Here is a 24896-nt window from a genome sequence, read left to right as displayed (position 1 = left end):
GACTCTTACTTTTCTTTCTTTCCTAAAATATCTATGTCACCTTCAGGCATGAAGAATGTTTTCAATGGATAAGAGACTGATTTAACTTTTTCTGTCATCACCCTTTAGAGGAAGTTGCTATCTTGATGGGGAAGCTCAGCCAATCACTTTTATCTAGGGTGTGGCTGCTTGGGGCCAGGGAAGAAAACCTGGGAATCTGGGTGAGTTTGCTCTCTTTGGCTCTCTTTGCATGGTGTTCTCCAGACCTGTTTTGGACATGGGAAACTTTACCCCAGTCGTGTGAGTTTCCCCGTTTTCAATTATTAAATTATATCTGTTGTTTTCAACTGGTTTGCTTAATTCTAGCATACTGGTCGAACAGAACACCACTTCCTTCTAGTCTCCCGGTCACTGATTAGAAAGTCACAGGTTTTTGAATAAAACATGTCATGCTTGATATGCGAACACCTCAAGTGTTGCCATCTTTTCAGTATGTGGTCTTGGGATTGTCGGCTATCCATGTATGCAAATGAGGCTTTCCTACTCTCTCACTCAACACACCCTAAGAAAGCAGGGCTCCCTCGCTACCTCCCTTTCTCCCTCAGTTCCTCCCTCTCACCAAGCCATAATTGTGGCAGCCCCTTGGCCCACATAGTCCTTTCACTGAACAGTCAGACACACTCTTTTTTTTATTTTTGAATTGTGGGTGAAGTCAATTAATTGAGCTCTTAGATTATTATTATTATTAGTTTATTTGTGTGTGTGTGTATGTTTTTTTTTTACATAGAGCTTCCCTGTGTCCCTGGAACTTACTTTGTAGACAAGGCTGGCCTCAGACTCACAGAGATCTAGCTGCCCCTGCCTCTACCTCTGCTTCCTAGTGCCGGAATTAAAGGCCTGTACTAAACACACTCCCCCCCCCTAAGACAGGGTTTCTCTGTGTCTGTTGCTTTGCCTGTCCTAAAACTCACACTGCAGAACAAGGTGGCCTCAAACTCACAGCCATTTGCCTGTTTCTGCCTCTCCTGATTTCTGAGGGCTGAGAACTGAGAATAAAGAAATGTGCTGCCCAAAATATACTGCTGCTGCTGCTGCTGCAATTAAAAAAATAAATTAAAATAAAATAACCTGAGATAAACAAAGAAAAAATGAAAACACCTGTTTTTTCCTTCCTTCCTTTCTTTTTCCTTACTTGTTTTTTTCTGTTTTCTTCTTTTATTATCATTATTATTATTATTATTATTGGTGCAGGGTTTCTCTGTATAATACCTTTAACTCACTATATAAACCAGGCTGTCATCTTGGTAACATTATGGTTTTGTATTATGGTTTTGTTTTTTCTTATTTCTTGTCTGTAAATCAACAAATCAACATTTCTTCTCTCTCTCTCTCTCTCTCTCTCTCTCTCTCTCTCTCTCTCTCTCTCATTTAATTTATGTTTTATTTTATTTTTGGTTTGTGTTCTTGTTTTGATTTTCAAGGAAGGGTTTCTCTGTTGCTTTGGAGCCTGTCTTTGGAACTAGCTCTTGTCAACCAGGCTGGCTGGCCTCAAACTCCCAGAGATCCACCTGCCTCTCTGCCAGATATGGAACCAGTCATCTTGGTTAGTTCAAAAGCCACCCCATAAACACAGACACACAACACACACACACACACACACACACACACACGGAGGCACGTCCAGAGAAACATATTTTTTTTTTTTTTTGGTTTTTCGAGACAGGGTTTCTCTGTGGCTTTGGAGCCTGTCCTGGAACTAGCTCTGTAGACCAGGCTGGTCTCGAACTCACAGAGATCTGCCTGCCTCTGCTTCCCGAGTGCTGGGATTAAAGGCTTGCGCCACCACCGCCCTGCGATGCCCCTTCTATAAAAATGGGTTTCAGAAACCGGCCTTTTGCCACAGTGTCAGAAGCCCAAACTCTGCCTGTGGTCTCAGCTAGCTGATAAGCTTCTGTGACTCGCAGTGTGTTTTTATTTTTAAGTTTGTTTTTGGTTTATTAGACTTGGTGGTGTTCTCATCTTTGCATGACCCCCCCCCCCTCGACCCAACATTTAAGTGTCTTTCAACCATTTTAGATCCCTCTGTTGAGAGTTCTCTATTTAGGTCTGTACTCCATTTTTTAAAATTGGATTATTTGTTCTTTGGATGACCAATTTCTCGAGTTCTTTGTGTATTTTGGAGATTAGTGAAGATCTTTTCCCATTCAGTAAGGCCGTCGTTTTGTCTTGTTGGCCATGTTCTTTGCTTTACAGAAGCTTTTCAGTTTCAGGAGGTCTCACTTATTAATTGTTTCTCTCAGTGTCTGTGCTTCTGGGGTTCTATTTACCAAGCGTTCTCCTGTGTCAATGTGTTCAAGTGCATTTGATATTTTTATTTTTATATTCTTTTATTGTGGATGAAGTCAATTATTTGAACTCTCAAATATTTTTATTGTTATTATCTCTCTATTTGTTTGCTTATTTGTGGTTGTTCAACTTAAGGTTTCGTTGTGTACCCTTGTATGCCCTGGGACTCACTTTGTAGACAAGACTGGCCTCAGACTCACAGAGATCACAGAGAGTGATCTTCCTCTGCCTCCTAGTGCTGAGATTAAAGGCATGCACTAAACACCTTTTTTATATATTTATTTTCCTAATAATTTATTTATTTTCATTTTACTGGCATTGGTGTTTTGCCTGCATGTATGTCTATCTGAGGGTGTCAGATCTTGGAGTTACCGACAGCTGTTGACTGCCATGTGGGTGGTAAGGAATTGAACCTGGGTCCTCTGGAAGAGCAGTCAGAACTCTTAACCACAGAGCCATCTCTCTCCAGCCCTCACCTTTTTTTTTTGAAAACGGGGTTTCTCTGTGTCACTTTGCCTGTCCTGAATCTCAATCTGCAGAACAAGGGAGCCTTAAACTCACAGTGATCTGCCTGCCTTGGTCTCCCTGATCTTGGAGGTGTTTTTATCATCCCTCTGTCTGGCTATCTAGCTATCTATCCATTCATTTAATTTTTTTTTGTTTGTTTTCTGAGACAGGATTTTTCTCTAGCTTTGGAGTCTGTCCTGGGTTCAGACCTGGTCACAGCTGTACCTGGAAACAAACAAAAACAAAAACAAAGCAAAGCAAAGCAAAAGCCAGGCAGGACTGTATGGTTGACCTTCCCTTTCCCCCTCCCCCATGGGCTCCTCAGAGGTGGTGAGGCCTCCTGCAGGGAATCCACAGAGCCTCTGCCCAAGGCTCTCCAGGGAACCCACTCTCTCCCTTTCCCCCAGCCCCAGGGCTGCCGGCCACATCTATCTCAGGCATATGTGGCGGGCACTCTGGCTATCCGGGACGTGACAGACACACAGAAGCAGGGAGGAATGGTGCCCACTCTCTCACTAGATGCAGGCATGCAGGAGGAACAATGAAAGAATGAGAACTGGAGAGATGGAATTTCTGGAATGTCCAGAAACCACATGGTGGGGATCTAGTGCCCTCTTCTGGTGACAGGGAGTACAGCACAGATTTGGGTTCTTGTGCTCCTGAGACCTACCCCAATTTAATAGTGACATTATCCTATCATACCCTATGTATCACATATAGGCTTGCTTGATATCACACACATACACTGCCTGCGTTTCTGCCTGACCCCTGTGAGAGAGCCTGGTACCTTCAGAAGACCAGAAGATGGGGTGTGGGTCTGTCTGTCTGTCTATCTGTCCATCTATTCTTCCATAAAGTATTTATTCCTTTTTTGTTTGTTTTGTGACAGGGTTTCTCTCTAGTTCGCTCTAATTGAGTCAGTCCTGGAACTAGCTCTTGGAGACCAGAACGAGTGTTGGAATTAAAGGCGTGTACCACCATTACCCGGTTAGAAGTCTTTTTAAAAAGTAGGCAATCAGAGCTACAAATTTCCTCATAGGACTGATTTTACTGTGTGCCAGGGTTTGTGTAGGGTTTTGCTTTCATTTTCTTGAGTGAATCTCCCCCCCCCCCCGTCTCTCTTATTCTAGAGATCTGTTTTGTCTTCCATGAGCTCTGAGGGGCACTTGGCTTGAGTGTGATCCACACACAGACTTACTATTAAGGAAAGTTCAAGATCAAGATCCTTTCCTAACTCTGTGACCTTGCAACAGAGAAGTTTCAAGGGGTGTGAAGGGTATGCCTACTGACACTGGAATTCATTTGATCTGCTAGGCAGCAAATGCTATGGATTGTGTATGTGTGTGTCTCTGTTAGTTTAGGTGTCTTTCCAGTCAACGTTGGTGTAATTACCGTGCGTCTCTATATTCAGTGCTGTGATCCTTTCAAATGGTTGTGAAGGGAGCCCTAGCCTAGGAATGACTTCAGTGAGGCGTTATTTTCCTTTCCTAACTCTGTGACCTTGCAACAGAGAAGTTTCAAAGGGTGTGAAGGGTGTGCCTACAGCTCCACTGGCCTTCCTCAACAGCTGTTGCCTTTCCTGTCAACATTCTTGTTGGAGTTGGGAAATTGCTGATTTGAACTCAGCCAATTTCATGGAATAGCCCTGGCTGTCCCGGAACTCATTTTTATAGACCAGGCTGTCCTTTTGGTGACGTTCTATTGTAGTAATAGGGGGCGGCGGCGGGGCTGCGTCCCCAAACACCCCAGCCGCCTGCCCTGCCCGGCTAGTTTTACCCGAAATAATTACACAGACACTGTATTCTGTGGAGTCTGACCTCACTTCCTCTTCCTCCCGGCATTCTGTTCTGTTTACTCCACCCACAGGGCCAAACAGTTTCTTTATTGCTTAACCAATGAAATCAACAGATTGATATGACACTCCCACATCATTCTATTTTTTTTTCTTCCTCTTATTTTTCTATCTGCAGTCAACATTGGTGTAAGGTCTGGGCACCTGTATATTCACTGCTCTGATCCTTCTCTCCTTCCTTCCTTCCTTCCTTCCTTCCTTCCTTCCTTCCTTTCTTCCTTTCTTTCATATGTCTGCCCACTCACGAAAACCCAAAAATTTCTAGCCTCCCAACGCAATTAAAAATAACTAAAATTTTAGTAAACTGGCATTTAAAAAAGGAAGGCAGGCAGGCAGGCCTGGATGGTGGTTGTGAAGGGAGCCCTGGCCTAGTCGTATCCTCTGCCATGACTGTAACTCAGGAGCTCTAAAGGGTCTGAGAAGCTGCTTTCATGCTTCTGCTGCTGGGTATTTATTTATTTATTTATTTATTTATTTATTTATTTATTTATCTGGCTTATGTGGGAGGGGAAGGGAAAGCCAAAGCCTTGTCCTATGGGCTCCACGCTCTCAGTAGTGTCTCATAAACTCGAGTGTGAGGGCCCATGTCTGTCATGTCAGCAGCACTCAGAAACTGAAAACACGAGGATCAGGAGATCATCTTCAGCAACTCAGCAAGTGCGAACCATCGTGGTGGGGAAACAGACCCTCTCCAAGAAATGACTAAAGTGACCTGTTTATTTTTTCTGTTCTAAGTGAAAATGTTCACAACACATCACTATGACGATATTATTCCCAGAAATGAAATCCGAGTGGGATTTTTGAAACACTATTTTTATTTCATTATTATTATTGTTTTTTTTAAAAAAAAAACTATTCCACGTCTGTTTTAATTTTCTCTGACTCGGTATTTAGTCTGAGAAGTGTGGGCTGAGGGCGTGGGGAGTGGGGTGAAAAAAAAGAACCACAAGCAAGCAAGCAGTGGCCATGGTGAAAGGAGACCTTAGATGGCAGGGAACTGCCGTTGCCGCCTCCCTCCCTCCCTTCCTCCCTCGGTCCCTCCCTCTCACCATGCCCTAATGGTTGCAGAAGCCCCTGGCCCATCTAGTCCTGTCACCGATCTGTCAGACACGCTCTTTGTTTTCCCGTGAGCGAGCGAGCGAGCATTCGATTCGCCTGCTTTCCTAGCTGCCCGGCCCGCCGTTCACCGTGTTCGGGGGTGGGATGGGGAAGGGTGGGGGAACCGACAGGGGAGTTCCCTGTCCTGTTGTGGGCCCGTGCCACCTCCGGGCGTGAGCGTGGAAGGACGCTGTCACGCCAGAGAAGGTGAAGATGCCGCCGCCGCGACCGCGGCCGAACGAGCGAGCGATCTATGGCGGTCGGTTGTCGGGCGCCCCCTAGCGGTGGCCTTCTGCAACGCTCCTGGTCCTCGGTCGTTGACGAGGACGGGGCGAAATGGCTTTTGTGAGGCGGAAAGAGTGACGAGAGTCCCGGCCCGGCAGGCGGGTGTGTCCCGGAGTCGGTGTCGTGCTTGGGGACGGTCTCTGTGTAGGAGGTTGTGCCGGAAGAGTCACCCATGGGTGTGTGCGTTGGGGATGGAACCCAGTGACGGGACCAGCTGGAGAGGGTGCTGGGAGACTTGAGCGGGTGGACCAGAAGGCTTCAGTCGTTCGCATACCCCCGCTAGGTGTCGGGTTCACCCGGGCCCAGGATCGGTGAAATACCTCGGCTTTAAAAGTTGCTTTTCCCTTGCTTTTTCTCTCTTCTTCTTCCTCTTGCCATAATGGCTCCCTCAATCAATCTATCTCTTTCCTTGCTCTCATCTCTGACCTTCCTCCATCTCAATGATCCCATTTCCTCAAGCTTTTTTTGATGTGTTCTTGGATCAGTTTGATGCATTCTGTTAATTATGTTTGCATCTTTGTTCATAAGTGAGAGTAGTTTGTAATTCTCTTTCTTTGTTCTAATATTGTGGAGTCAGGCTTTTGTAGTATGATCTAAGGATTCTCTGGATTTCCTTGATGTCTGTTGTCATTTATCCCTTTTCATTTCTGACTGTGTTAATTTGGATTTTCTATCTCTGCTTTTTTATTAGTTTGCGTAAGAGTTTGGATAAGTGTTTCTCCACTTTCTTTATGTGCCATGAACTTTCTTCTTAGCACTGAATTCATAGTGTCCCATAGGTTTGTGTACTTTGTGGCTTCATTTTTGTTTAATTTTAGGAAGTCTTTAATTTCTTTCTTATTTCTTTTTTGACCCAGGGGTGGTTCAATAGTTTACTTTTCAATTTCCATGAATTTGTATGATTTCTCGTAGTATTGTTGTTAATTTCTAACTTTAAACCTGGTGATCCAATAAGACACATAGGGTTACTCCAATTTTTTCATATCTGCAGATGTTTGATTTGCTATGGAGTATGTGGTCATTCTTAGAGAAGGTTCTGAGGTGCTGAGAAGAAGGTATAATTTTGCGTTTAGGTGAAATGTTCTGTACATGTCTGTTAATTCCTTTTCATCTATGCCATCTGTTAGTTTCCTCATTTCTCTGTGAATTTTTTTGTCTGGTAGACCAAACTAACATTGTGGTTAGTGGAATGTAGAAGTCTCCACTAGCAGTGTGCGGATTTTGATGTATGTTTTAAGCTTTAGTAATGTTTCTTTCTTTCTTTCTTTCTTTCTTTTTTTTTTTTTTTTTTTTTTGGTTTTTCGAGACAGGGTTTCTCTGTGGTTTTGGAGCCTGTCCTGGAACTAGCTCTTGTAGACCAGGCTGGTCTCGAACTCACAGAGATCTGCCTGCCTCTGCCTCCCGAGTGCTAGGATTAAAGGCGTGCGCCACCACCGCCCGGCTAGTAATGTTTCTTTTACATATGTGAGTGCTCTTGTATTAGGGGCATAAATGTTAAGGATTGAGACTTCAGTTTGATAGATTTATCTTGTTATGAGTATAAACTGTCTTTCTTCATCTCTTCTTATTTATTTCATTTTGAAATCTAATGTTAGATATTAGGATAGCTACACCTTTTTTTTTAGGTGCAATTAATCGGAAAACCTTTTCCTAATCCTTTACTCTGAGGAAATGTCTGTCTTTGAGGTTGAGGTGTGTTTCTTGTATACAGCAGAAAGCTGGCTCTTGTTTTCCTATCCATTTTCTTAGCCTGGGTCCTTTTATAGGTGAGTTGGGACCATTGATATTAAGTGCTATTAATGTCCAGTGGTTGTTAATACCTGTTCTGTTTCATTGAGAGTGGTTGTGTGTTTCCCTTCCTTTGGTTTTGCTGATGTGAGGTTATCTGTTGCTTGATTATTTTGTGTGTGAAGTGAGCTTCCTTGGGTTGGGGTTTTCCTTCTAGTACTTTCTGTAATGCTGGGTTTGTGATATATATTGTGCAAATCTGGTTTTGTCATGGATTATCTTGTTTCCTCCATCGATGGTGATGGAAATGTTTGCTGGGTATAGATATCTGTGCTTGCATCTGTGGTCTCTTAGTGTCTGCAGCATATCTGACCAGGGCCTTCTTGCTTTCTTGGTTTCCATTGAGAAGTCAGGTGTCATTCTGATAGGTCTACCTTTATATGTTACTTGACCTTTTCCCTTTGCTGCTCATAATATTCTGTCTTTAGTCTATATGTTTTGTGTTTTAATTATTATATGGTGAGTGGACTTTATTTTTATCCAGTCTATCTTGTGTTCTGTAAGCTTCTTCGATCTTTGTAGGGCTATCTTTCCTTAAGTTTGTATCATTTTGTTTAATGTGTTTTCTTTGAGCTGGAGTTCTCCTTCTATCCCTATCATTCTTAGGTTTTGAGTTTTGATGTTTTCCCAGATTTCCTGGATGTTTTGTGTTAAGTATTTGTTAGATTTAATGTTTTCTTTGGCTGATGAATTTATTTCATATAGCTATGTTCAACCCCTGAGATTCTCTCTTCCATCTTTTCTATTCTGTTGATGCAATTCTTACAGTGGCTGTCTGAGTCTCTGGGAACTGTTCTTGGTCTGCTCTGTGTCTCATGCTCTCTTGCTCTGTTCTCCTGGGTTGCTCTCACAGCTTGTGCTTTAGAGTTCTGCTCTTCCAGAGGTCCTGAGTTCAATTCCCAGCAAACACATGGTGGCTCACAACCATCTGAAAAGAGATCTGGCGCCCTCCTATGGCATGTTAGTATAAACGGAGGCAGAAAGTTGTATACATAATAAATTAATCTTTAAAAAAAATAAAGAGGGAAACTGACAATAAAATACTTTAAAAGAAGGTTGACCATTTAACTTCTGAACAGGTTGTTAGTGGTAGTTAAGATGACTATAGTGATTAAGAATGTTAATAGGTATTTGATAAACCGATCTAGGTTTGGGTCTGAGTGTATATATCATATAGAAAATTCTATAATCGATCTAGGTTTGGGTCTGAGTGTATATATCATATAGAAAATTCTATAATTGATCATGTGACGAATAGGGCTACAGGTAAGAAAACGATTGAGAAAAGGTCAAATTTTAGGCTTAGTGAGAGTTTAACAGCTCTTGCATGCTTTCTGGGTAAATAAGGATATTTATATCCTATCTTCAGATTCACAGTCTGGTATTTTTTTAAACTATATTAATATAGTGTGGAGCCCATAATTAGCTTAGGGTTAATAGTAAGTAGGACGAGAGGTAAAATATGGATAGCTATGAGTGTCGATTCTCGTGTGTGTGAAGGTTGTAAGTTATTTATATGGTTGGTTAGTTTACCCCGTTGTGTGGTGACAATTATGTAGATCGAGTAAAGGGAGGTAACAGGGATGTTTGTTCCTAGTAGAATAATGGATGGATTTGATCAAGAGAATAAGGAGATTGTAATTATTAGTTCTCCAATTCAATTGATTGTTGGTGGTAGGGCAAGATTAGCTAAGCTTGCTATGATTCATCATGTGGCCATTAGAGGGAATCCTATTTGTAGACCTCGGGCTATGATTATTGTTGGACTATGGATGCATTCATAGTTTGTGTTTGCTAGACAGAACAATAGGGAGGATGTTAAACCATGGGCAATTATTAATGCTGTAGCTCCCATAAAACTTCATGGGGTTTGGATTATGATGGCGGCCATGACTAGGGCCATATGGCTGACTGAAGAATAAGGGATGAGAGGTCCATCTGTCGGAGGCAGATGGAGCTGGTTATAATTATTCCTCATAGTGACAATAGGATAAAAGGACAGGCTATATATCTAGTTACTGGGTCTAGAATTGTAGAGATTCATATGCCATATCCCCCTAGCTTTAGTAGAATTGCTGCGAGGATCATAGATCCTGCAATGGGGGCCTCGACATGGGCTTTAGGGAGTCCTAGGTGGACTCCATATAGGGGTAGTTTAACTATAATTATATAATTATATAATAATACAAGCTAGTCATAGGATGATATTAGACCATGTTTGGTTGATTGGTGAGGAGTTTTTTAGTGTTATTAGGGTAAGGTTTAATGTTCCTGTTGAGTTTTGAATGCAGATTAAGGCAATTACTAGGGTGATGGATCCTACTCAGGTGTAAAATAAGAAGTAAATCCCTGCGTTAATTCGTTCTGTTTGGTTCCCTCATCGTGTCATAATAATAAGGGTTGGAATGAGGGTGGCTTCAAATGGGACATAGAATATGATGAGTTCATTGGCAGAGAATGTCATGATAAGTAGAGTTTGGAGGTACACTAGTAGGGAAATGTTTAGTTTTTTGATATGATTTTAGCTGGCCAGGAGTATTCGTGGAAGTTGTTAGGACTAGAAGTGGGACAGATAAGGGGTCTGCGGAGAATATGGTAGAGAAGCTCAGGCTGTTTTTGTTGTTTTGTCATAAAAGGTTAATAGAGACAAGGTTAATTAGAAGGCTATAGGTTGTCACCATTGATCCATACTTTTTTGTCACTTGAAAGTCAGGTTAGGGGTAATAGTATGAATGATAGGAAAATAATTTTTAGCATTGTAGAAGGTTTAGGTTATGTACGAAATCAGAGCCATAGGTGTTTGAAATTTTTGCTAATAGGGCTAGCCCTACAGCTGCCTCACAGGCAGCAAATACTAAGATAAGATAACGATGGGGATTGGGAATATAATTATGGAGTGTGTGTTTAAGGGTGTGATAAATAAGGATAATATTATACCTTCTAGGCAGAGGAGGGTAGATAGTAGGTGCAATTGGAATATAAGGGTTCCTAGGAAAGAAAAAGTAAAGGACAGGGTAATGTTAAGTACGGCAGGTGTCATTTTTGGTAATTATGATATCATCATAATCTAATGAGTCGATATCATTAATGTCAATGAAACTAATTACCAGTTATTCTGTTCATTCTAAGCCTTTTTGTGTCCACTCATAAGCTAGGCCGAGGATAAATGCGATGATTGTTGGTATGTTTCTGTTGGGGAATTGTATCGCTCAGGGTAATGGAAGGAGTTAATGCGATTTCAAGATCGAAGAGTAGGAAGGTGATCGCTACTAGAAAGAATTTCCTTGAGAAGGGTAGTCGAGCTGAGCTTATAGGGTCAAATCCGCATTCCTATGGGTTGGCTTTTTCAGTATAGATGTTAAAGTGAGTAAGTCAGAAGGCTATGGGAATTAGGGTTATGGCTAGGGTGATGTTTACTAGTAAGATAAGTATTATGTTAATTACTTTCTTTTAGGTTGCACTAGAACTAACTGATTGAAGTCAGATGTACTGATTATACTAAGAAAGTATGATCCTCATCAATAATCAGATACATATAGGAATAATCATGCTACGTCTACGAAGTGTCAATATCGTGCTGCTGCTTCGAAGCCAGAGTGGTGTTTAGATGTGAAGTGGTATTTTAATTGTCGTGGGAGACAAATAATTAGGAAGGTGGAGCCAAAGATGATGTGGAGGCCATGGAATCCGGTTGCCGTGAAGAATGTGGATCCGTAAATTCCATCTGACATAGAGAATGGTGTTTCAAAATATTCTGAGGCTTGTAGAATGGTGACATAGACTCCCAGTATGATTGTGATAAAATAGGGCTTGGTGTGTGTTATTTCGTTTGCCTTCTATTAGGCTGTGGTGGGCTCATGTGATAGATACTCCTGATGCTCGTAAGACTGATGTGTTTAGGAGTGGAACTTCTAGAGGGTTAAGGGGTGTAATTCCTGTTGGTGGCCAGCAGCCCCCAAGGTCATGGGTTGGGGCTAGGCTTGAGTGATGGAATGCTCAGAAGAAACCTGCAAAGAGAAACACTTCCGGAGATGATAAATAGGATTGTTCCGTAGCGTAGGCCTTTTTGTACAATAGGTGTGTGATGTCCTTGATAAGTGCCTCCTCGGATTACATCACGTCATCACTGATATATAGTGAGTGAATTACCTAGGAGTCCTAGTGATAGAAGGATAGCTGAACTGTAGTGGAATCATATAACTAAACCTGAGGTTAGCAGTAGGGCAGAGAAGGGCTTGGGTTTACTATATGGAAAGGATGAGTTTGGTGGGTCATTAGGTGTTATCATGTAGGTAGAGGCTTACTAGTAAGGCAAATACGTAAGATTGAATTAGGGCTACGGCAAACTCTAGGATAGTAAGAAGGGCTAAAATGATGAATGTGATTGTAGCTGTTGGTGGGCTAATGCTGTGAGAACTACTGTAGCACCATTGATTAAGTGAATTAATAAGTGACCTGCGGTGATGTTAGCTAGGGCTATGGGTTAGATGAATAAGCTGGTGGTTTCAATAATGATTAATATAGGAATGAGGGAGATAGTGGTACCCTGGGGTAGGAAGTGGGCTAACGAGGCTTTCGGTTTATGGCGGAAGCTGAGGATTACGGCTCCATCTCATATTGGGATTGCTATTCCTAAATTTGTTGATAATTGTGTTGTTGGGGTGAATGTGTGTGGTAAGAGTCCTAGAAGGTTAGTTGAGCCAATAAATATAATTAAAGATACTAGTAGGAGTGATCGTGTGCGTCCTTTGGGTGAGTGGATTAGCATTATTTAATAATGAGTTTGAGTAATTGTTGAAATGAGTGGAAGCGGTTTGAGACCAGTCGTTTGGAAGAAGTTATAAAGTATTGATGGGAGTATAATAATAAGTACGACAATTATTGTAGGGGTAATAAAAAAGGCGAATAAATTTTCATTCATTTTGATTCTCAGGGGTTGTTTTTTTTTAACATTTATTTATTTATTTATTATGCACACAATATTCTGCCTGTGTGTATGTATGCCTGCAGGCCAGAAGAGGGCACCAGACCCCATTACTGATGGTTGTGAGCCACCGTGTGGGTGCCGGAACTCGAACTCAGGACCTTTGGAAGAGCAGGCAATGCTCTTAACCTCTGAGCCATCTCTCCAGCCCTTTTTTTTTATTTTTTTATTTATTTATTTATTTTTGCTTGCTTTTATAAGTCTAATTGACTTGACTTGATGGAGTTTGTGGGACGTTGTGAAGTGAGATTTTTAGCTGTATACGAATGAACAGTGTCATTGTCGTTGACAGGACCGTAATAAATCATGTGGATGTATCCAGTTGTGGCATTCACTATGGAGACTAACTATCTCTAACTTTAACTTAAAAGGTGAACGCTCTAAGCTTCGTAATGTAATTAGATTATTGATAAAGATCAATCTTCAATATCATTTGTGGCCCATTGTTTTTACTGTGAGGGCTAGGTTGTTAATTTCGTCTATTATGTACAAGATTTGTAAGGAAGGCAGGGCAATTAGAATCAGGATTATGGCGGGTAAGAGGGTTCAGATCGTCTCTACTTCTTGGGTGTCATACTGGTAGTATGAGTTAGTTCTGTTGTCTTTATGAGATTACTGATATCTAGTACTAAAAACACCATTCTAAGTGTCTGGTCATGAAAATTTATTAATTCTTCTACAATAGGTGAAGAAGCATCTTTTTAAAAATATTTATTTATTTTATTTATTTATTTATTTATTATGTATAAAGTATTCTGTCTGTGTGTATGTCTGCACTCCAGAAGCGGGCACCAGACCTCATTACAGATGGTTTGTGAGCCACCATGGGGTTGCCAGGAATTGAACTCAGGACCTTTGGAAGAGCAGGCAATGCTCTTAACCTCTGAGCCATCTCTTCAGCCCCAATGAGGAGGAAGCATCTTGTAAGCCTAGTTGGAATGGGTAAGCCATATAAGATAGATAGAGTTTAGTCTATAATTTAACTTTGACAAAGTTATGTAATTTATTTACTAATATCTCATTGAGAAAGACATAGAGGCTATGGTGCTGGCTTGAAACCAGTTTTAGGGGGTTCGAATCCTTCCTTTCTTATTTTACCTTAACGAAGGTTGGCTCTTATTGTGGCCAATGTAAAGTAAGCTCGCGTGTCTACGTCAGGTCCTACTGTGAACAATAAATCCTAGGAATCCCATAGATATTATAGCTCAGACTATTCCTATGTATCCGAATGGTTCTTTTTTGCCTGAGTAGTAGGTTACGATATGGGAGATGATGCCAAAGCCAGGGAGAATAAGAATATGTACCTCTGGGTGCCCAAAGAATCAGAACAGGGGTTGATAGAGGATGGGGTCGCCCCCTCCATCTGGGTCGCAGAGAGTGGTATTTAGATTACGGTCTGTAAGAAGTATTGTAATTCCTGCAGCTAGAATAGGGAGGGAAAGGAGTAGAAGGACAGCAGTGATTAGGACGGATCAGATGAATAAGGATCAAACTGGTTCAAACTGGATAAAACCAGTGTAGACGGGTTAAAAACGGGATCAAACTGGATCAGACCTGTTCAAACTGTTTCAAACTGGATCAAACCAGTGTAGACCGCTTATTGTGTCATAGCTGGTGGTTTCATATTGATGATTGTGTAGTAATAAAATTAATTGCCCCAAGAATTGAGGGCATGTCAGGAGCCAATTTCCTCCTAAAATCATTACAGGAACCATCACCCTGGGGAGTCTGCAGAGAACCCCACACCCCTAATTGTGTTAGGAATCAAAGCCTACCCCACACCCAAATTGGCTGTTAATGAGAAGCACTATCTGTTAGCGGAACCCATCCCACATTCCAAACTATCTCGAGAACTAGGTGTGTCATCTCCTAGTTGCGACTTCTTGGCCTACAGTGACCTGACCGAAGGTAACCTGGCTACGTGATCAACGAGAACCACGTGACCAACGTGAACCACGCGGCAAGAGCCCAGACCCCTGTGCCCATCCCCCAACTCTTTACTCTATATAAGTTGTCCCCCATCTCTAATAAACGGAGGCTCTGACAAACTTTGCATGGCCTTCTTCCTGTCTCCTAGACCATATCTTCCAGGTAGTGCCTCTCCGTGACCCTGGAATAACTGAACTGCCAGGCGGGCTACTAACCCTAGACTAAGTAGCCCGCCAAGGCAATCAACAGTGGCGCCCGAACCAGCGACGCGGAGCACGGTCAACTATCGGACGACAACGCGCAGTCCCGGGAAAACAGAAGGTTCTGTGGCTGTAGAACTCGGACAGATCTGCAGGACAAGGTAGGCGCAGGCTCACCGTCATCCAAAAAGATATGGGACTTTCAAGGGAAGAGAAATCCATACAGGAATTTAATCAATCACTCAGGGAGAGAGGAGTAAGAGTCAAAAACAGAGATTCATATGTTTGCTTTATGTGTTTGCTTGTGGACTCAAAAGGGAGTCCCTCGAGATGCGAGAAGTTAGGGTACAATCCACACAGCTACACCTGCCAAGCAGGCTGGCTGCTAGGGCTAGAGAGCCTATGTCTATGTCTAAACCCCCTGCCATATGGAGCAAAAGCTGACAGGCAGGTTTGCTATACAGGAATCTAGACTCAAAAAGCTGCAGCTTCATTTAGGACAGTAAATATGCTTCTTTTCCATTTTAAAAATCTTGCTTCTTGGTCAAAAATCTTTAGTTTGTAGGTGTATAAGTTTATATCTAAGGTAGATTAATTTCAGCACTGTGTTTCTGTAGGAAAGTTTTAAAATCAAAGATTGTGATATATTCAGAGGATTTTTAGAATTGTTTAGGCTATCCTGAGTTTTTATTTCTTTCGTATAAGGTTGGAGATTGTTCTTTTGAGTTCTATATTGTTCTTTCGAGTTCTGTAAAAAGTTTTGCTATAATTTTAATGAACATTTACATTAAATCTGTGAGTTCTGTGAGGAATGTTGCTATAATTTTTAATGGACATTTACATTGAATCTGTAAACTGCTTTCAGTGAAATTGTCATTTTTGCTGTGTTTCTTCTGCTTTCGCAAGAAAGTAGGGGATCTTTCAAGATTTAAAGTTCTTATCCTACAAGTTTTTCCATTTGTACGGCCCACTCTTGGGTGGGAGTTGTATTGTTTCAGCTTGAGGTCCTTTCCTGCTGCCAGGTGTGGCTTCAAGGTGGTCTGCTGAGACTCAGGCCTCTTAATTAACTTTATCAAGGGCCAGAGTTATACTCTAACAAATGATAATGGTTAAAAATAAAAAACATTTCCGCCTTCACAGGCAGAGATGATGGGACCCAAAACTTCTGTCCTGCTTGCTTGGAATTACTCCAAGATATTTTGTGGTATTCATGAATATTAAAAAGGATGATGTCTCATTTATCCTAGATGTAAAAGAGGTACATCTGGGTTATTTTCAGATTCTAGGCTATGATAAAATGGTTCTGCTATGGGCATGGCTGAGCACGTGTCCTTGTGGTTTGGTCAAACATCTTTGTATTTAGGCCCAAAAGAGGTATTGCTAAGTTTTGAGGTAGATATTTGCCTAATTTTAAAAAATAGACAAAATGAGGGTCCCTCAATGCTGGGGAGACTCTCACTTGGGTCTCTGGATGGCAAGGGCCCGGAGACCATCCTTGCTGAGGTCGCACACGTGGCCTTGGTTGGTGGGGGAGGAGTTCGACCCCCAGTGACCAGGAGAAAGAATTTTTTGAGGAAAGGGGCCACACCCCAGTGGTCCGGGAGGGTCATAAATTCCAAAAATCCTGTGGTGGTTGCAGGAGGACAGCTCTCCTGCCTCAGGACCACTCCCAAGGTTGTAATCCCCTAGTTCCTAAAACAGTACTGTGATAATTGCGGCTGGAAAACCTGTTTTTCGAGGTCAAGGTCTGGCTTTGTCTTCAGCTGGTTCCTGGTGCAGGGTCGCTGAAGCGGCTAGCCCTGGATTTTTGGTTCTTCTCTTCCTGCTGGGAGAGTCTGGTTTATCCAGGATTTTCAATACTAGGTATGATCCAAAAGTGGCTATGCCAGTATGCACTTCCAGCACCAGTTTACACTTCCAGCAATAAAAGTTTTTTCTTTACCCACATTTTCGTAAGCATAAATTGTTAATAATAATTTTTAATCTTGGTCATTTCTACAAGGATAAGATAAAATCTCGGAGTTTTGGTTTGCATTTCTCTGAGGGCTAAAGGTTGTTATGTTTGAGCATTTTTAAGTGTCTCAGTCATTTTTAAGTTCATCTGAGAGTTTTCAGTTTAGGTCTATAACAAATATTTTTTGGGATTAAAATTTTTAATAACTAATTTCCTGAGTTATTCATATATTTTTGGAATGGATTTATGATAAGTAAAGATCTTTTCCCACTATATAGTCTTGTTATACAAAAGTTTCTCAGTTCAGGAGATTTATGGTTTCTCCAAATGTTTATGCCACTGAGGCTGTGTTTGAGATGTGGCAAAGTGTGCTTCAAAAATTTTTCTCTGTGAGGTTCAACATAATTTTTATATGCTGAGGCCTTTGGCTCATTTAAACTTAAGTTTTGTACATGGAGATGGATGTAGATCCATTTTCATTCTTCTACATGTTGGTGTCTAATGAGGCCAGCATTATTAGTCAAAAAATGCTTCATTTTTCCAGTTTCCTATCTGCAAGGCAGACTTAAAACTTAAGAGGAGGATATCTTATAAACTTTTAATTAGATATACAATGGTTAAAGCCCTAGTTATAATATTTTTATGAAAGACCTTGAGCCGCTAGGTAAAATTCTTACAAAAAACAATTTCCAATAAAAAGCTTAAACAAGCTGCCTAACAGGTATTCAAGCAGGTAAAATATAAATCAACAGGTAAAGTATACAATAATCAACAGATACAGTATATTAATTATAATTCACCTATGACAAATGTGTATATTAAATGTAAAACTTATTCTACAACAGTTTTATAAAAAATGCTGTTTATGGCTAAACCTTCTCAGTTTTGCCAGTTAAGATATTAAACTCTTAATTTAAAACAGTAGCCTGTCTGATACAAAAGGGCAGGATAAAAGCTGAAAAATGGTTTGACAAAATATTGACTATAATCAATGTTTCTTATACTAAATAATAGATTCATTGATAATTTTAAGACAGATTCCTGGACAATTATGTTTGCTCAATTCAAAGGCAAAAACAATAATCTTTTCCCAGATCATTGCTACAATTCACACAACTGTATTTTGCTAATGTTATAGCAAAAAAAATCCCTTAAAGGATTTTATGCTAAATTTTACAAATGGCTTTTCCAATGGAAGAGCTGCATATATGGCTAATAAAAAAGAAATTGTGGAGCGTAACAAGGCTCCTTGAAAGCAACTCATAAAAGGTTGCAAGCAGATCCTAACACAAACGGATCTGGCGTGATAACACCAAGCTGACCTTTGCTAAGGCAAGGTGGAAAAGCCCTTGCAATGCATTATGAAAAAACCCGACCTATATATATTTGGGGTCGAGGATATGTTTATGCTTTTTTCACAGAAAGAAAATAAAAGCTGGATCTGATGTCGAGGCTGCAGATGCCCACAGAGGAGTTCCAGAGGAGACTGGGGAGAGGTCCTTGGTCCGGCCTTTCCTGCCCCCAAGGAGAGGAGTGCCTGATAACAGAACCTGCTACCCCACTCTGCAGGGTGTCAATTCTGCCCCTAGAGAGTCCAGGGAGACCCGCCTGAGATAAGTGCCAGGATGTGCTTCAGATAGCTGAATCCAGCTCACCTCACTCAGGAATCCCACCTGCCCTAAAGCACAAATGCTGAGCTGCTTCTGATGTGGACTAAACATCAGACAGTTTTAATCTTTGGGACACAGAACTCATTTTAATTAAAATATTAACCTCTCTTCACTTAATAAGGGGGAAGATTAGGGTTCCTGTCACTGTTGTTCAGAGACTGGAACTGGTGGTATTTGATAACAACAATGTATATCACTGTGCTCTTACTGCAATTGATCTAATGATACTTATAACTGCTTATAGATGTTGGGAAAAGTTTGACACACGCTGTAAAATGTTTGGGTTTAATGCATATGTTAAAAAAATTTAGATTTAGATCCCTTTTACACTGCCCTAATTGTTGGCAGGCAGCACTCATAATCTTATTGTGGAGTAGGCATTTAGGAAGGAGGATACCTAAGGCCAGATTAAAAGGTGAATACTGGGTTTGGAAAATGCCCTTTCTTCTTGTCTGGAAGATGGAGTTATTGGTGCCCAAAATTATATCATTATATTTTGTTTGAGGAGCTACTCACAGTCTTTTCATTAATGATAGACACAGGGGCCCAATGACGGGAGTTAGTGTGGACCCTCGCCTGAACAGCACACCATACAGAGGCTGTACTGGCCGGCTCAACAATGGCATGGTGCCAGGCACGAGGAGTGCCCTCCACAAGGCCTAAAACAGGGTCGACCTGTGATCTGTTTATTTTAAATCTCGCTAGATACCTTTCATTTGAGGAGCTCCAAGGACGGGTGACTTGTGGCAGGAAATCCCCCAACCTAAGACAGGATACTGGGAATCCTAGGACGGGTAAGGGGGATAAAGATCTGGTCCCCACTCGACCTAAGAATCATAAGGCACCCCTCTGTTCCCAGGAGAGGTAAATTGCTTCACCATTCGAGAGGAGGGTCTCTCCTTGTCCCAGTCCCTTCCCCTTTAGATCTGACACCTTGGTTGGACTCTGACCTGATGCCCTTCACTTAATAGCTGCCTGTCTTTATAAAAGAAAAGGGGATCTGTCAGGAGCCAATTTCCTCCTAAAATCATTACAGGAACCATCACCCTGGGGAGTCTGCAGAGAACCCCACACCCCTAATTGTGTTAGGAATCAAAGCCTACCCCACACCCAAATTGGCTGTTAATGAGAGCTATCTGTTAGCGGAACCCATCCCACATTCCAAACTATCTCGAGAACAAGGTGTGTCATCTCCTAGTTGCGACTTCTTGGCCTACAGTGACCTGACCGAAGGTAACCTGGCTACATGATCAACGAGAACCACGTGACCAACGTGAACCACGCGGCAAGAGCCCAGACCCCTTTGCCCATCCCCCAACTCTTTACTCAATATAAGTTGTCCCCCATCTCTAATAAACGGAGGCTCTGACAAACTTTGCATGGCCTTCTTCCTGTCTCCTAGCCCATATCTTCCAGGTAGTGCCTCTCCGTGACCCTGGAATAACTGAACTGCCAGGCGGGCTACTAACCCTAGACTAAGTAGCCCACCAAGGCAATCAACAAGGGCACACCTGCTATTTGTAGTGAAAAAAATGGTTAGGTCAACTGATGCCCCAGCATGTGCTAATGGAATGTAAAAACAGTTCAGCCTGTTCCTGCCCTGGCTTCTACTATTGCTGATGCCAGTAAGAGGAGAAACGATGGGGGTAAAAGTCAGAAACTTATATCGTTTATTCGTGGGCATGCTATATCTGGGGCTCCGATTGTACGTGGGACAAGTCAGTTGCCGAAGCCACCGATTGTCATTGGCATAACTATGAAGGAAATTATTACGAATGCGTGGTCTGTGACAATTACGTTATAGATTTGGTCATCGCCTAATAGGGTGACTGGTAGAGAATAATCAGCGGTTCATGAACATAGGTAAAATGGCTGAGTAAAGCATTAGACTGTAAATCTAAGCACAGAGGAGAAAGCCTCTTTTGACCAGGCCTTAAGGTGATAATCACATCGAATTGCAAATTTCGAAGGTGTAGAGCAATGACTCTACTGAGGCTTCTTTGGCTCCCTTTCTGATAGGCGGGAGAAGTAGATTGAAGCCATATTAGGGTGTTAATTAGCTGTTAATTAAAAGTTTGTAGGTTTGAGTCCTTTCTATCTAGTAGAGGATTTAGCTTAATTAAAGCAATTGATTTGCACTCATTAGATGTAAGATGTAGTCTTGCAGTCCTTATCAGAAGTTAAACTTTATGGGTTTGCTTAGGGCTTTGAAGGCTCTTGGACTAACTATCCTAAACTTCTGCTATAGAAGTAAGGGAGATAGGGGAAGTATTAGTGTGCTAATGACGATTATTGGTGATAACATGTTGTTGCTTTTTGTATGGTTTTGGTGAATGTATATTTTGGAGTTGTTATTGCTTGGGAAGGTGGTTAGTGAGGTTGAATAAATTAGTCGTGTATAAAAGAATAGATTGATTAGGGCGGCCATTGCTATTAATGTATCTAAAGATAGGTTGTTTTTTATGAGTTCAGTGATAATAGCTCATTTAGGTAGAAACCATGTGAGTGGTGGCAGTCCTCCTGTTGATAATAAAATTAATGAAATTATAGGTAGTGCTATTGGTCTTTTATTTCACATAAGTGAAATGGATGTGATTGACGTAAATGAGTGGGCATGGAAGATAAAAAATATGGGGATAGGTATAATGATGTAGATTAGGAGGTTTAGGGTTGTTAGTGATGGGTTGTAGGGTAAAATAGAGACTATTCAGCCTATGGGCAATGGATGAGTAGGCTAGGATTTTTCATGTTTGTGTTTGGTTAAGTCTGTTTCATGCTCCAATTAATACTGAAATAATGGCTGATAAAATCATTAGATTAGGGGCTGGAGAGATGGCTCAGAGGTTAAGAGCATTGCCTGCTCTTCCAAAGGTCCTGAGTTCGAGTCCCGGCAACTCCATGGTGGCTCACAGCCATCATGTAATGGGGTCTGGTGCCCTCTTCTGCCCTGCAGCATACACACAATGGTCAGGCTGGGATTTGGAGTCACAGTGGTTCTTGTGTATAGATAAGAGATTGGATTGAGGTAGACTCATTTATTTTATTTTTTTATTTTTTATTTTTATTTTTATTTATTTATTTATTTTTGGTTTCTCGAGACAGGGTTTCCTTGTGGCTTTGGAGCCTGTCCTGGAACTAGCTCTGTAGACCAGGCTGGTCTCGAACTCACAGAGATCCGCCTGCCTCTGCCTCCCGAGTGCTGGGATTAGACCCATTTATTAAACGGACGGATAAGAGAATGATTGCTATTGTCACTTCATATGAAATTGTTTATGCCACTGCTCGCAGGGCCCCGAACATTGAGTATTTGGATGCTCAGCCTCATCCTAGGATGGAGTATACTGAAAGGCTTGATGTGGCTAAAATAAATAGGATCCCCAGTTTTAGGTTCACTAGGGGATGTGGTACGGGGAGTGGAATTCATAGGCTTAGGGCTAGTGATAGAGATAATGTTGTGGCAATAATAAGTAGGGTTGTAGAGGTAGCTATGGGGCGTAGGGGTTCTGTAATGAATAATTTTATAGTGTCTGCAAATGGTTGAAGAATTTCGTAAGGATCCTACGATGTTTGGGCCTTTTCGTAGTTGTATGTAACCTAGGATTTTTCTTTCAATAAGGTAAGAAATGCTATATCAACTAGTACTGGTACTAAGAGTATTAGGATATTGATGAAATACACTATTAGGGAGAGGATTTGAACCCCTGGGGACAAGGTTTTATTATTATTTTTTTTAATTTTTTTTTTAAATTTATTGTTTTATTTTTACGCAATTTCCTGGCTCTGCCACCCTAATAAAACCCTTGTCTAGGGTGTTGTTAAACAAACTTACTAAATTAAGATAATTTCATATATTAGTTTTAAGGCGCTTAGGTTAAGGAGGCCTCATTTCTCTTTTCCATTCGTACAGGGAGAAACAGTTAATAGATAGAAACCGACCTGGATTACTCCGGTCTGAACTCAGATCACGTAGGACTTTAATCATTGAACAAACGAACCATGAATAGCTGCTGCACCATTGTGATGTCCTGATCCAACATTGAGGTCATAAACCCTAATTGTCGATATGGGCTCTTGAATAGGATTGCGCTGTTATCCCTAGGGTAACTTGGTCCATTGATCAAATAAAATAGGCAATGAATCAATCAATTTTAGATGATCGCTAAATGTTCTTTCTCACCATTTCTTGCATCCACCAATTAATGAATCAAGAATCAGGATAAAGAACCAAATTACAATAGTTGAACTACTGTGACAAAAATAGAACTGGATAAAATGGTGTTCCCCTGCCTAAAAGAACTGTTATTTTACATATTTAAGATGCACAGTCTTAGATAAAATGTGTTACTAATCCTTGGTGTGCTCTAATATATAAATCACTAAACTTTGGAGCACATCACACCATAAACCTGTTTCACCTTTTATATTAATTTTTGTGGATTATAATTACATCATTTACATCATCACTTTCTTCTAAGACTTTCCAGAAATGAGAAAAATCATGAATTTTGCTTTATCAAGAGTTGCTGTTTGAATGTGACTTAGGTTTGGCTTCAGAACATCTGAGCTATGAGGGAAAGGGTTGATTACAGTGGTCAGTGACTCTGTAATGGAACACACATGCCATGGACACCGTATTTTGGAAAGGGAACAGGAAGTGCTCTGAGAGCCTGGAAGAGTTTCTACTAAAATACCAATTTTCCAGACTGGAGCCCTGTGTTCCCCTAGGGTGGAATGGCAGAGCTGGGAAGGGCTGTGCTGGCTTTGTCATTTGATTTCTGCTCATCTAGTAGGGCAACTGCGACTGTCTTGAGGCTCAGCTGGGCAATTCTAGCTCTTGTGTCCAGATTGCAGGCATGAAAAGAATGCATTACCACATATAGCTTGAAAATAATTTTTATGGTCTACATCTCCTGTTCTTATCATGGCCAAGGAGGCCAGAAGATGGTGTCAGAAGCCCTGGTACTAGAGTTACAGATAGTAGTGAACTTCTATATGTACCAGGAATAGAATCTGGATTCTCTGACAGAATCTTCAGTGCTCTTAACTGGTAAGATATTTTCTAGACTAAGTTTTCTATTCTTGATTTTACTGCCCAAGGCAGCCCAGTCAGGCTCAAACAACCGATGCTGGTTAAAAAGTAAAAAATGTCCTCTATTTGAGAAAATAAATCTCAGGAAGGGATGAGCTCCCTAACTGTTTATCCAATACAACATGATCAGCCAATTATCCATCTATACACAATCAACAAAAATGGATGCATCCGTTTGTCTTCATGTGTTTGAGCATATGGATTCACCCAAACTTAACAAGGAAGAAATTGGAAGGGATTTGGGAATGGAGGGAATGAAGAGATAAAAAGGGAAAATGATGCAATATTTTTTAATTATCATTTTATAGTGGTTTCTGGCTGTCTGGCTTGCTTAGACCCAAAATAATCACAAAAAACTGTATTGATTAAATAACTGCTTGGCCCATTAGCTCTAGCTTCTTATTGGCTAGTTCTTACATATTAATTTAACCCATTTCTATTAATCTGTGTATTGCCACATGACTGGCTTACCAGCTAGATTCCAACCATGCTATAGACCATGCCAGTTTTCTTCATCCATTAACCAATAAAATTAACACATAGACAGAAGGACCTTCCTCACCAGTATGGAAATAAGTTTTAAATAAAAAGAGGGACTAAAGAGACGGTTCAACAATTAAGAACACTGGGTGAGGACTGGAGAGATGGCTCACAGGTTAAGAGCACTGCCTGCTCTTCCAAAGGTCCTGAGTTCAATTCCCAGCAACCACATGGTGGCTCACAGCCATCTGGAATGAGGTCTGGTGCCCTTTTCTGGCATACACACAGACAGAATATTGTATACATAATTAATAAATAAATATTTTTTTTAAAAAAAAGAACACTGGGTGTTGTTACAGATCCCAAGGTTCCATTCCCAGAATCTACATGGTAGCTAACCATTTGCTGTAACTTCAGTCCCAGGCATCTTCTGCCTTCTTCTGGCCTCTGTAGGTACTGTGCACAGACAGATGCTGGGAAAACACCCTTACAACTATTTAGGTGAATAGAGTTCATCATAGCCATCCATCCGAGAACAGAGTATACAGTGCCGTTAAGTGACCTTTCCTTGATTTTTTTTAATTTATGTTCTCTATCTTTTGTATCTGTGGCATTGTGGCATTGGTACAGTTATCTTTTAGATCAAACATCAAGATGGACAGGCCACATAGGCTCCCTCTGATGTGTGTTTTACCTAATATCCACCCCTAAGTGAGTAAATATCGTATTTTTCTA

At 41.2% G+C, this 24896-nt stretch overlaps 1 long non-coding RNA gene across 1 annotated transcript in view; it reads left to right on the top strand.

Moving 5' to 3' along the window:
* The window catches only part of LOC142838616 (uncharacterized), an 82861-nt gene extending 62117 nt beyond the window's left edge, over nt 1-20744 (top strand). The window contains exon 2 of the long non-coding RNA XR_012908602.1: nt 14917-20744. This is a non-coding gene — a long non-coding RNA (uncharacterized LOC142838616). The remainder of the gene's footprint in view (nt 1-14916) is intronic.
* Nucleotides 20745-24896: the final 4152 nt, after the last annotated feature.

This window comes from Microtus pennsylvanicus, chromosome 20 (genome assembly GCF_037038515.1).
Source record: "Microtus pennsylvanicus isolate mMicPen1 chromosome 20, mMicPen1.hap1, whole genome shotgun sequence".
In the NCBI taxonomy this organism is placed as follows: domain Eukaryota; kingdom Metazoa; phylum Chordata; class Mammalia; order Rodentia; family Cricetidae; genus Microtus; species Microtus pennsylvanicus.
This window is presented reverse-complemented; position numbering and strand designations above follow the sequence as displayed.